The sequence below is a fragment of the Salmo trutta genome, chromosome 16, assembly GCF_901001165.1.
Source record: "Salmo trutta chromosome 16, fSalTru1.1, whole genome shotgun sequence".
Taxonomy (NCBI): domain Eukaryota; kingdom Metazoa; phylum Chordata; class Actinopteri; order Salmoniformes; family Salmonidae; genus Salmo; species Salmo trutta.
In genome coordinates, this window is record NC_042972.1 from 56,833,735 (window position 1) to 56,846,957 (window position 13,223).

The 13,223-nt window shown below is 43.5% G+C and overlaps 1 long non-coding RNA gene across 1 annotated transcript; it reads left to right on the forward strand.

Moving 5' to 3' along the window:
- The first annotated feature begins 604 nt into the window (after positions 1-604).
- LOC115149890 (uncharacterized) lies at positions 605-12,278 on the forward strand. The gene is made up of 2 exons (XR_003866994.1): positions 605-635; positions 12,053-12,278. It is a non-coding gene; the product is annotated as an uncharacterized LOC115149890 (long non-coding RNA).
- The last annotated feature ends 945 nt before the right edge of the window (positions 12,279-13,223 follow it).

Consider the following 13,223-nt stretch of genomic DNA (forward strand, 5'->3'; position numbering starts at 1 on the left):
GCCCTCATACCATTACTGCCACCTAATCATCCCCAGCTTACAATTGGCTCATTCATCTCCTGAAACTATTCCCCAGGTTGTTGCTGTAAATGAGAATGTGTTCTCAGTCAACTTACCTGGTAAAATAAAAAATCCAGAGAGATGGAAAATATCAAGCAGAGATGATGGCAGGGGATATGTGAAAATGTTATATATTTTGTACAGTGTTTCCATGTTCCTCCATCAGCAGGTTTTGTAATAGGACAACCTCCTTGTTCCTCAACTGGACACAGTTATTCCCAGTGGACATCTGCACGGAGAAGTGAGTGAACTGCATTTTTTTTATACTGCTCTTTCACTGTTAGACCATTTGGGACTGGGCTATTGTCATGCTGCTTTCTCTGCATCTGACTGTGTTGCTCTCATGGCCTTTCTTTCTGATAGCCTCCGTATCATCCTGCTCTAAAGGCTTGTTTGGTTTTCTTATCCTTTTTAACTGGCCAAGAAAATACTCTAAGGGGAAGCAAGAGATATTGTCAAAAACACCAAATGCTTGTGCTTCATGACTGAGATGGGTTAGGCAATGCATGTTATGTTTTCCTTCCCATACAGGCAACTACAGTGGTCCACAAACAAAACCAGTATCAGGAATCAAGGTAAGACCCAGATGCAGACACGTCGAATTGACAATGGTTTCATATTCCAACAGGGGCAGGCAATAGACAGGTCAAGGCAGGCAGGGGTCAGTAAACCAGAATTGGGGCAAAGGTACAGTTCGGCAGGCAGGGTCAGGGGCAGGCTGAGTGGTCAGGCAGGCGGGCTCAGAGTCAGGACAGGCAAGGGTCAAAACCAGGAGGGGGAAAAAAAAGGGAGACTGGGAAAAGCAGGAGCTGATAACAACAACGCTGGTTGACTTGACAAACAAGACGAACTGGCAACGGGGGATAATGGGGAAGATGGGTGACACCTGGAGGGGGGGTGGAGAAAAATCACAAGAACAGGTGAAACAGATCACCAGATCATCAACAGATTATAAATTACCGCCCATTTGGAAAAGGAAAATGCAATAAATATTTACTCTGAGCTGCGCTTCGGTAGGTTGGTCGTAGATGCTGGCCGGGTTGGCCAACAGATCTTCCTGTAGTGGAAGAATGTCAATGGTGGCAAATTGGATACGTGATGGTATCTTCGTCTGGTTGTTAGACTGGATCCGTCGTCCGTCCTTTCCTAGCCCACGTTAGCAGCGGCTAACTCAACGGCTAGGAAGTATCACTTCTGTAGTGAATAAGCTCAAAGTTCATACCATTCGCCATCAAAGCTCACGCCGAGGTTGGCTTAGTTCTGTCCTTGATATGGTTTAGTTAACATGTGTGTCCTTCTGACGTAGAGGCGGCAGACCTCCCGTACTGGAACATGTGAATGTCTTTTCGTCAAAGGCTTATATAGTGGAGAGGAGGGAAGGAGGTGTTTCATCGTTTATAACCCCTGTCTCTTCACAGGGTTGGCCACTGATCGAGCAGGGCACTTTCCTTATGAAAACCCAATTCTCTCATTTGGAAGCTAAAATTACATTTAATCTCCTAACAAACAATTTCAATATCAAACATTTCAATTGCATAACAATTCCATGTGACTCTGATAACTAGAGGGTGTATACTTTCTCAGGTACAGTTTATGTCGTCCTGTCATCAATCATAATGTCTCAGATAACAATGAACTGACATACATACTCATTACATTATCAAGCATATTTCCAACTGGTTTTATTATCAAAAGATGGTTCCTTTCCCCATTTGTTTGATGTTCCCAGACTCTCTATATTTAACAGGACAGCAGTCCTTCAGTAGGGTCAGTAAGAGAGGGGAAGGGAGAAAGGTATTTATGGGGGGGGGTCATAAACCTTACCCACAGGCCAACGTCATGACAGTCCCCCCATGTTGGGTTCAATCTTGCGATTAAACTGCATGTTGTAAACCAACATAAAAATGAACGTGGGTTGTCCTGGTTGTGGATCATCGTTGTGTTCCCCATCTGGCGGTCGACCCGGGTAGGGTGTCTGCAAATGACGAAGTCCGCTCCAAGGCTGGGCAGCAGATGTCCAGTTGGTGGTTGCTATTGCAGTCCCCCCTCTGGTGGTTGACCCGGGTAGGGTCTCTGCAAATGAAGATGTCCGTTCCATGACTCGGCAGCGGATGTCCGGATTGGGATCGCCGTTCCGGACCCGTCGTCTGGTCGTCCAGACTGGAATATCTGGGCAGTAACTTAGGCAGAGGTTAACAACGCACACACACTCATGAAATATATCATTACATTTCCTCCTAAATGAGCGGTGTTGTGGCACTAACTGATGGTTGTATGGGGGAGTTGTTTATGGCTCTCACTTTCTATGTGCCAAAGAAAATGAAACAAAATTAATGAAAGCATAAACAAAACAAAATAGTTATGCCACCTTAATCATCTAATTGGACTGTATTCTATCTACGTCCATGGTCTTGGCAAAATGACCCTATCATGGCATTGTCTAATGTCATATCTAGGGCTTTCCTAATTTGCGGGGTGGCGCTTAGGGTACTATCCTAAGTTGACAACTATATGATAAGTCTACAGCTGTAAGGCACTAGTTTTGGGCAGTCTACAGGATGACCTATGGACTTCTGGTTAGAAAACTGGTGAGTGCTGTAGAGTCAAAGGCCTAGAAGTAAATGTTCAACTTTACTAAGGCTGATATTTTGCTTGGACCCTTAACTGATCCTAGCATAAATCCTAAATGGATGTTCCGTTGTGCATGTGCGTTTATGCTTACACAATCGCGCATGTCAAGGGAAGATAACCAAGTATCCTGGCAGATTACAACTTGTTCAGAATGAGTCTGACTTAGTCAGGTAATTTTCAGGTCAATGCCTGGAGGTCAGTCAGAATTGGTGTCAAGGGAGTCTGTAGTAGTTTTTCTACAAGTCACTGTGTCTTCCACTATTGTAGTGGCGGTAGGTATGAAGTCTATTTCATAGCTATGTTATCCACGGAGGAGCTAACCTCACGACGGAAGTACTCTAAGTATTAGACCAGTCGTACGTGGTGTGATCATGGTTCATGACTTCTAATAACTTTTCTCCTGAACGGAGGGTTCTATTTATTAGTGGCATGTGTTAACCATTGGAAGAGTGCACTGAAGATTCCCTTCCCCGTGTTGCACTCTGAGTGACTCCTATGACACTATTATCAATAGCAATTTAACTTGTGAGGTTACTAATCCTCTTACTGAGTGTTGCTGGACTGACTGTGGTATTGGCACTGGTATTCAAGGGGTCCAGTTGTCCTACCGATTTATTCTGAAATATTATCTACCGGAACACATGATTGGAGCATATTACTAGTTGTATTGTAGTTGAACCTACACATGGCAAGGAATGATTATTGTTGCCATTTGTTTTGGAGGTGGACAAGTCCACTGGACTTCCTTTACGACCAGTGTGGTACACCTCAGAACTATCTTAGATGTGTTCTAAGATAATCCCCGTCTAGGGGCCTGTCTGCTCCTCACTGTTCTCATAGGGGAGTTTACAACTAGATTTGATTTATGCTCTGGCGGCCTCGTACGGTGTTGTCCGTAGTCTTGACCCCCCCCACCGGCCTCGATGAGGCTCATCATGGGTCTGGGCTACTATTCCCCCCCTTTGTCTCGGGACCCCCCCACCAGCGGGTGGTGTTGGTGTCCGAGGCGCAAACGAAAAGGTTGGACCCTATGTACGAGTTGAATACCTGGGATAGGATAAAGTAATCCTTCTACCCCCCCCCCCCCAAAAAAGATTTAGATGCACTATTGTAAAGTGGTCGTTCCACTGGATATCTTAAGGTGAATGCACCAATTTGTAAGTCGCTCTGGATAAGAGCGTCTGCTAAATGACTTAAATGTAAATGTAAATGTTGTCAGTGGCCGCGTTATTATGAGAATGGCTGTAACCTTTCAACCAAATCTCCTGGTGTTTGTGCGCCAACACCCTCAGTGGCTGTCGGTCTGTCAGTCACCACCGCGTCCGCGTGTGGCAACCTCTTCAGTACCTGCAAACTGAGACGAGGATATCGGTCTGTGATATCGCAAAGTGTTTCACCAGTGGAAGTCATCGGGTCAGTTACTGGACTGACGCCATTAGTGTCATTGTAAGGGGTGACAGTCCCCAACAAAGCAGAAGGTGTATCATCGGAAGCAGAGTGTACTCTGCGCATCAATGTTTTTCTTGCTGAGACGGCCGCAGTGCTTGCGGAAGTGTCCGAAGGGCAAGAGAAGTTCATCTCAACTACCGTATTGCACGACTGCAAGAAGGAGGGAAGTTGCTCATTCACAGAGACAGCTGGCTCGAAATCATGAAAAGAATGGACAATCAGATTGGCTGATGGAATGTGTCGAGATATCGTAATATCTCCTTGGATCGGATTCAGCACCAAGAGGTTTCTAAACGTCTTTTTCCCAAGGGGTGCTTTTGACAGATACCCCTCGTGAATGACTGCATTGCAGCTAGCGTTAGGGGAAGACAGTGTGGTCAGTGGAGAAGGCACTGTGGCCTGTGACCATACCTGGTTGGTTTTCCAATCCATCAATGGGAGTAACCGATCCATCAAGTCTGCTCCAAGTTGCAGGGTTACAGATTCGAGGCTGGTAACATACACAGGGTGAACGAGCGATACGTCCTGGAAGTGTAGTTTCAGCATGACTCTCAATGTGAGAGGCGAGGTAGTCTGAGTGACCCCTCAAAGTGTAGTGTCGCATCGTTCCACTTTTAACCAACGTTCCACTTTTAACCAAAGCCCTTTTGAGATCATCAAACAATGTTTGAGAGATGAGTGATATTGTCGCACCCGAATCAATTAGCGCATGACAAGCTAAGCAGTCCTCCAGGACTGTTTCCAGGTATGGTCGTTTAGATTCGTGGTTAGTGGACATATTCCCCACAAAGTGGAGTGGTCATTCGCAACGACCTGGTGTGCCATGCCTGTTCAAGATGGAAGCAGATTGACTTTTCCGATTTTGAGTGGGCTTGGCTTTAACGAAGCGTTTGACCTTTATCTTCGCAACTTTTGTATCAGAGTCTATAGACAGAGCCCGGGGGCTTGTTTCTTGATCAAGCCGGCCCTGGATAGGGTCTTGAATGAGAGCGGGAGAAATTTGAACTTTAACGTCCATGCTATGGGTGTTAATTCCTGCGGACCTGGTGTCCGGTAATTCCCCGTCTAGTCCTTGTGACTTATCTTTTACCCTTTTCTCAAATTGTTCTCGCTTAAGTTCTTCCCGTAGTGGGACTTCTGGAGAACATTGGTCTACGTTTTGATCGTCCTTCAACCCTTTGTTACCCTTGTGCTCTGACACTTTGTGTGGGTTGGGTGCAGGAACGTAGCGAACAGGTCGATTGTAGCGGTGGTCGTTTTGAAGGCGACGTACTTTACAGTTATTTCGACCGCGGCGGTTATTGGAATCATGGTTTCGTGGTAGAAAATGTTGTTGTGCGTCATCTCTCGACGCTCCAATACCTGATAATGCACCCTCTAACTGGAGTGAGTGCTCCTGGTCAAACTTCAAAACCGAGTGGTCAGGGCTCTTAGAGTTGCGAGTTTTTGATGCCTCAAAAGCTGTGCTTGCAAGCTCTCTGAGTTGTAAGATAGGCAAGCCAACGTGGGCTGCAGGGCCCAAGTAGGTAATGAAGGTGGGATACATGTTCGACAGAAACATTTGTTTGAATGGTAACAGCTCTTCCATTCCTGTTTCCGTGAGTAGGCCAAAATAAGCTGAACGAAGCCTATGATAGAAAGCTTGTGGGTGTTCGTTCCGAGCTTGTTTGACCGTGTTAGCCAGTGAGCTATCGTGTTTGCGAGTCGCAGAACCACTGAATTCTAATTTCAAAGCTGTGGCAAGTTTAGCGTAGTCATTTAGCACGTGTTGCTGTTGTAGGCGAATGAACCTCGTCACGTGTCTATTCGACGTTCGCTTCAACAGGTAAACCCTGTCAGAACCCGTAGCGTTCGGGTAGCCATCCAACGCGTCCTCTATGTCAGCTAGGAATGTCTCAGTATCGTTTGGCTGACCTGGAACGGGGTCAAAGGTGGGGAAATTCTTGACGAGTTTGTCAAGGTATTCCGCGCCAAGCGGGCGGAGAGGGTTGGCTTCATCCTGTGGAGAAATTGGGGCCGACAGGCCAAGAGGAGAAGCCAAGCTTTGGCTTTGTTGGCCAAGAGGCTCCACGTTACTCAGTGCCGAATGGCCAAGAGGAGAAGACTGAGGGACACATGATGGAGGCAATGTCTGAAACCTATCATCTTCACTCCTTTGAGTACCGGACTCCGGTTGCTTGGATGGGTAGTCATGCTGTAGAGCGTGACCATTCTGGACTTCCTCCAGATGGTACCTAAGGGTGGTCTTCTGCTGCATTGCAGAGTCCACTTGAGCGCTTAGAGTACCAATTTTGGACATGTGAGTGCCACACCTCGTCTTTTCGGTCTCAAACTTATCTGTCATGGTTTGCAGATAGAGGTCTCGAGTACGGAGCGAGAGATTCAGTGATGAGATTTCCTCTGCTTGCTTAGAAATTAATGTTTCCATCCTCATCACCTGAGTTCTCTCATCATTCATTTGGTCAGCGACTTCAATAAGTTCTGCTGATTTGTCATCCAACTTTGTCACTGTGTTCATTAACTGATCGTCTTTGGTCTGCAGCGCTTTGAGGAGCACCGTGTTATTTTGAGTAACATTCAACAAAACAGCATGCATGTTGTCAAGTTGAGCGCTCCTGTTTGTAGATAACTCTTCAGATTTATCTAGTTTGGCGTGGACATCATCGTATTTAGTTTTGGCTAAATCGAGTTGTTCCTGTAGCATATGATTTTGTTGAAGAGCTTGTGCTCGTTCATCGTCATAAGTATTTGCAATTACTTTTAATTGTTCCGAATTCAAACGCAGTTCCTTGACTAGCAGAATGTTTTCATTTCCTGCTTTTGTCAATAGTTGCTCAGTTCTCTCCACCTGTGCCCTCATGTTAGCCATGTCTTGCACGTGCTTCAGCTGTGCACTGTGGCATTGGATCGATGCCAACCTTTGATGGCGATACATAAGTGCTAAAGTGGAGAGAACCGTCACAAAGCCTGTGTTTGATGGTTGATTTTGGACAGCGTTCGCAATTTCGGCTGATTTTTCACTAATGGCATAATTAGGGTTGGTATCGCTGCTGAGGTCAGAGATCAATCCTTTTATGGGCGGAGGTTCACTAATTAGCAGAGGAGTGGTGACCACCTCCTTTGGTAGCTTGCACATTATTAGAAAAATTGAGGAAAAATGTTTCTATTTTATTCAATGTTTGGGTTGGAATTCATTGGAAGCTGCAAAGACAAGTTTAATCTATTTATAGATGTTGACAAACCATCAGTACTGTACCAGTAATGTGGAAGTTGGGTGTGAATGAATTTGCAAAAGCAAATTGAATTAATTAATCAATGCCAATGATTAATCCTACCTGGGTATTAAACTTGAATTAACCTGAGGTTGCTTCATCCAGGTTATTATGGGAAGTTTAAAAGTGTCTCATTTGATTGCAAGAACATTAAGGTTTGTTCAACAATTGAACTTATTAAATTGAATGAGATGATAATCCATACAATCTCCATTGATTGGATATCATAAGTGTAAACAGTAGATTAAATGTTGGGAACACTTCCCACTATGGTACACTTCTTCCTTGGGCCGAAGCCACATGGGATTCCCGCTGGGGCGGGACTTCTGTCAGTACTGGATTACTGAATGGGTTTTGCAAAAACCAAATTTTACTGATTGATCAATTTTAATGATAAATCAAACCTGTATAGGCTATTTGGGATTTAAACTTTAATTAACCTGAGAGGTTTATTCATCTAGGTTAATGTGGAAAAAAAAGATTACAATGTCTCATTTAGAAACCTCATCAATTTGGATATTTTTTTAAAAGATCCACTTGAGAATGTAAATCTGGCAATTTCACTTAGTTCAATTGAATAAGACATCGATATCCGTCTGGATATCATGAGTAATGACTTGAGTGTCACCTGACTAATTATTTGAAGGAAAGTACTGGTGACTCTCATAGGGGAGTCTGCTGGCACACACTGAAATCAAACAGAAGTACCCAGGGCAGGACTTTCGTTCCGCAAGTCGGATGAATTACAATGTGGCACAAACAAAATGGCTGTTTTCCCTTTTGTTAGCTTAGCATCTCAAGCAAGCTAATGCTACTTGATGCCTGAAAAATGCTCACATAGGATTCCCTTGGCAAGGGAAAGGTTTTACTTATAACGTATTATGTTCAAACCCTTTTCGGCGATATTTGACGATGTTTTAACCGGAACTCGCGGTAAACAACAAAATGCACCGTGGTCTCCTCGCATCGAAACGCGAGAGACAGACAGAGAGATACTTATAAACTGGTCAAGCTAATCTCTCCTAAATTTCAATCGGCTGGGTCTTTGTCCTCGCTCAAGAAATTAATAATGACCTAGCCAACACGCGTCTGAAACGCGCGAGGCAGAAATAGCCCAGCGTTTGGCCAAACGCGCTATTTCTCAGATAGCTTTATCAGTCCTCCTACAGAACTGTATAGCTTATGCTCGCCACTGACTACATCAGAGCACAACACGGAGGCGATTCTCCAGAGCACACACGCACCAATAATTCCGATCTACAATTCCCATAATGTATATAATCAACTTGGTATATTATGTAATCTGCTTTCCAATTTTATATATACTGAATCAAAATGAAAGCTTCATCCTATTTTAGATTCCTCACAGGGGGCACAATATGTCGTGTCTTTGGTCATGCCGGATTAAGTGATATGACATGCTAACTTATAAAATGATTTCTCTGTAATTAATATTACCTGATTAAGCAAATCATGTAAATGTAATTAACTAGAAAGTCGGGGCACCACAGAACAACGTTTATAGAGCCGTTATCTTCCGAATAAACTCTTAAAATACTTAGTAATATTTTACATCAATAGCAGTCAATATTAACCCTCATCTTATTTTAAGTCTCATAATGAAAGTTGTAAATTCTTGGTTATCTTCACGAACCCTGGCTAACAAGTTGAATCAGCAATACAAAATTGGGTTTAATTATTTATTTACTAAATACCTAACTAATCACACAGAATTACAAATACACAGAATACAATGATGTCATACAGAATTCACCCCTGGTGAACGGAACCTGTATGAAAGCTGGTTACACAAAGGAAAGGGGGTTGGGCTTGAATGAAATAGCGGGAAGACTTAGGAACAAAGAAACAGCAGCTATGCTATCGTAAATACATTATCTTATGCATTCTAAATTACCGCCCATTTGGAAAAGGAAAATGCAATAAATATTTACTCTGAGCTGCGCTTCGGTAGGTTGGTCGTAGATGCTGGCCGGGTTGGCCAACAGATCTTCCTGTAGTGGAAGAATGTCAATGGTGGCAAATTGGATACGTGGTGGTATCTTCGTCTGGTTGTTAGACTGGATCCGTCGTCCGTCCTTTCCTAGCCCACGTTAGCAGCGGCTAACTCAACGGCTAGGAAGTATCACTTCTGTAGTGAATAAGCTCAAAGTTCATACCATTCGCCATCAAAGCTCACGCCGAGGTTGGCTTAGTTCTGTCCTTGATATGGTTTAGTTAACATGCGTGTCCTTCTGACGTAGAGGCTGCAGACCTCCCGTATTGGAACATGTGAATGTATTTTCGTCAAAGGCTTATATAGTGGAGAGGAGGGAAGGAGGTGTTTCATCATTTATAACCCCTGTCTCTTCACAGGGTTGGCCACTGATCGAGCAGGGCACTTTCCTTATGAAAAACCAATTCTCTCATTTGGAAGCTAAAATTACATTTAATCTCCTAACAAACAATTTCAATATCAAACATTTCAATTGCATAACAATTCCATGTGACTCTGATAACTAGAGGGTGTATACTTTCTCAGGTACAGTTTATGTCGTCCTGTCATCAATCATAATGTCTCAGATAACAATGAACTGACATACATACTCATTACGTTATCAAGCATATTTCCAACTGGTTTTATTATCAAAAGATGGTTCCTTTCCCCATTTGTTTGATGTTCCCAGACTCTCTATATTTAACAGGACAGCAGTCCTTCAGTAGGGTCAGTAAGAGAGGGGAAGGGAGAAAGGTATTTATGGGGGGGGGGTCATAAACCTTACCCACAGGCCAACGTCATGACACAGTGGTTGCTGAAGACCAGCCAGAGCTTGCCGACGGTCTTATTCTGAGCACAGACCGTGCAGGCGGAGACAAACACGGCGACATCCGGAACCATCGTAGGCCACCAAAAGCAGTGTCGCACTAAGGCCAGGGTCCGATGGGAGCCTGGGTGGCAGGCAAGCCTGGAAGAATGGGCTCACTCCAGGACCACAGAGCAGACAGCGTCAGTCACAAACATCTGATTATCAGCCCCCCAGGGTTTGGCTGGGACTGCTCAGTAAACCAGAGGTGGGGCAAAGGTACAGGTCGGCAGACAGGCTCAGGGGCAGGCAGAGTGGTCAGGTAGGCGGGCTCAGAGTCAGTACAGGCAAGGGTTAAAACCAGGAGTGCGAGGAAAAAGAAAGACTGCGAAAAGCTAGAGCTGATAACAAAAACGCTGGTTGACTTGACAAACAAGACGAACTGGCAACGGACAAACAGAGAACATTTAAATACACAGGGGCTAATTGGGAAGATGGGCGACACCTGGTGTGGGGTGGAGACAATCACAAGGACAGGTGAAAGAGATCAGGGTGTGACAACCAGGAGGTTTCAGGCATAGTCTGTGTTCTGCACACAACGATACACTTAGGAAGATGGTCATGGCAACAGAAAGCAACATGAAGTGTTCATACATCACCCTTGGAATATTAGACAGGCCCAGTGTACAAGAAAAATGTACGGAACTCAGTTGCCTTCCAACTGTCAGACTCATTCAGTGATCTGGGTCTTCTGTTCATTTCTGATGGAGTGTGAGGTCTTCGGTCAGTCAGCTGTTAAGATACATTTCTGACAACAGCTGGACCTAAACGTGTTTTCAGTGGCCCTTTCTGCCATAGAGTTATCAGTTTCCATGTAACTCACAAACATACCAGGTGCATGTAGTCAAGAGGAAATGGAGCCAATTGACAATGATCCTAAATGTGTTGCCCCACTGTAATGAGAGTCATCAGTCAAATCATCAAGTGTCGTGGTTGGACCTCAGAGGGGCTGTTGTTTCTGGGAAGGTCATACGATTCAGGTAATAGACTCCCTTTTGATGGAATTTGTCACAGCCATAGTAGCCATTGTGACTTTTTGCATTTCTGACAAAGACCCTTGCTGGTGTTTTAAAAATAAAGCCAGAGATTTGGACTTTAAGATTTCTGTCTCCAAAAGAAACACCTTCAGTTTCCAGCTGCTGCATTTCCTGAACAAAGTCATGTAAATAAATCAAGACTGCTTGGTTTCTTCTCCAAAAAAGGACATCCCAATGACAAATGGTGACTTGTTTGTCTGGACCACACCTTTTGTAGTTTTCTACTAGCCCTAAGATAGGTCAGAATTGAGCTTTTGTATAGAGGAAGGCCATCAATATTGATTTGGAGGGACACTGACTCAGATAACCTTGTATGAACAGATGTTGTAAGGTGGGACTGCACACCATGTTTAATGCCAGCATGGAAATAAGTTCCCCCAGAGACTTATTTAGTTTCCACCACTGGTTTTGTTTTCAACAAAGTCTGTAAATCTTTTGGTAGACCTAATTTGGGTATTTTCGTGAATAGAATCTTGAGTAGTTCAACTAAATGACGAATGTGGAATTTGTATCCTAAGAGCCTAATCTGAAATGAGCTTTCTGATATCATCCTCCTGGTCTGTACTTTCATCAATGCTCTCCTCTGTGCTCTCAGTGAAGCTCCCGTTAACCCCACCCTCACTACCACTTAGTGTGCAAACATCAGCTGTGTCAACCCTACTATTTGACTCCTGCGTTGGAAGAGCCACTTGCACAAAATTGCTTATGCCATAACAATCATGCCTCTCTTCCCTTTCCACAGATCCTGACTCCCCTCTGAATTTTTCTATGTTCACTCCTGTAACTGGACATTTTACCTGGACACTTTCAGTATATAGACTGGATATCTGCAAAGAAAATCAAATGATACAATCAACGCTGGAATGTTCAACATTAGTTTAAGTCAACAACAAAACAATGCAAGATTGGTCACTGGTTATCTAAGAAGGGCAACAACAGGAAAATTAAATGTCAATGAATGTAGTTTACACCCATCTCTATGGTATCTTTCTTTGTGTGTGTCTCTAAGAATGGTGAACAATTGCTACTCTGTGCATGCAGATAATACTTCACTGAATATATAGCACCAATACTAGAGTGATGTAGTTCTAATGAATAACTAAATATATAATTGAAGAAACGAGGGTTGAGTATTTCCCCAAAAAATGACATTATAATTGCTTTAGTCAGTATATTCACTTTATTCTTGTACAAACTTGTCAATTGTAAACAAATTAAAATGCATCAGATGATTTCGTGGAATCGCAGAACAGCGTTAAAAATATTTACAGTTAATTCTATTGGTGCGTAAACCGGTGAAATGGTGATTATGATTGGTGCTCATTTTTGTTGACCACATTACCTTTTACTCAGTATTTTTAAATATGCGTGTCTCAGCTCTAAGCTCTAAGTTAAAGACACCGAAGAGCTATGCTAGACTTGTATCAATGTGTTGAGGACACCTCTGTGCAGCTGGATGAGAGCTACAGCTAGCTTAGAGATAGATAAGTTAGATAAATTAAGGTATATTTGGTGAGCGAACAGGGCTAGTAAGTTAATTGTAGCAATCATTTTAAGTAACCTAGATTTAAGTTTGCTCTTTACAATTTAGTCGAGCTAACGTTACAACAAGGCAGTTCCAACGGCCACTCACGTGACCCCTGCAGCTTGCTAGTTTGTTCTGAAGAACATCTCGCAACCCCGAAAGACCGTTGACTAGCCAGCATAGCTAGCTAACTAAGCAATTATCTTTACTATTTTTTAACTTTTAGCTGGTTACTGTTTGTAACTTGACAATGTTAACTGTCTGTCTCCCTTTATTGTTCGTGTTACCGGACAACTGTAGGGCACTTTTATTGTCCATGTAACGTTAGTTGGCCAAACCTAAAGTTGTCTGCCAACTTAGCTAATGTTACGTTAGCTAGTCTAATGTT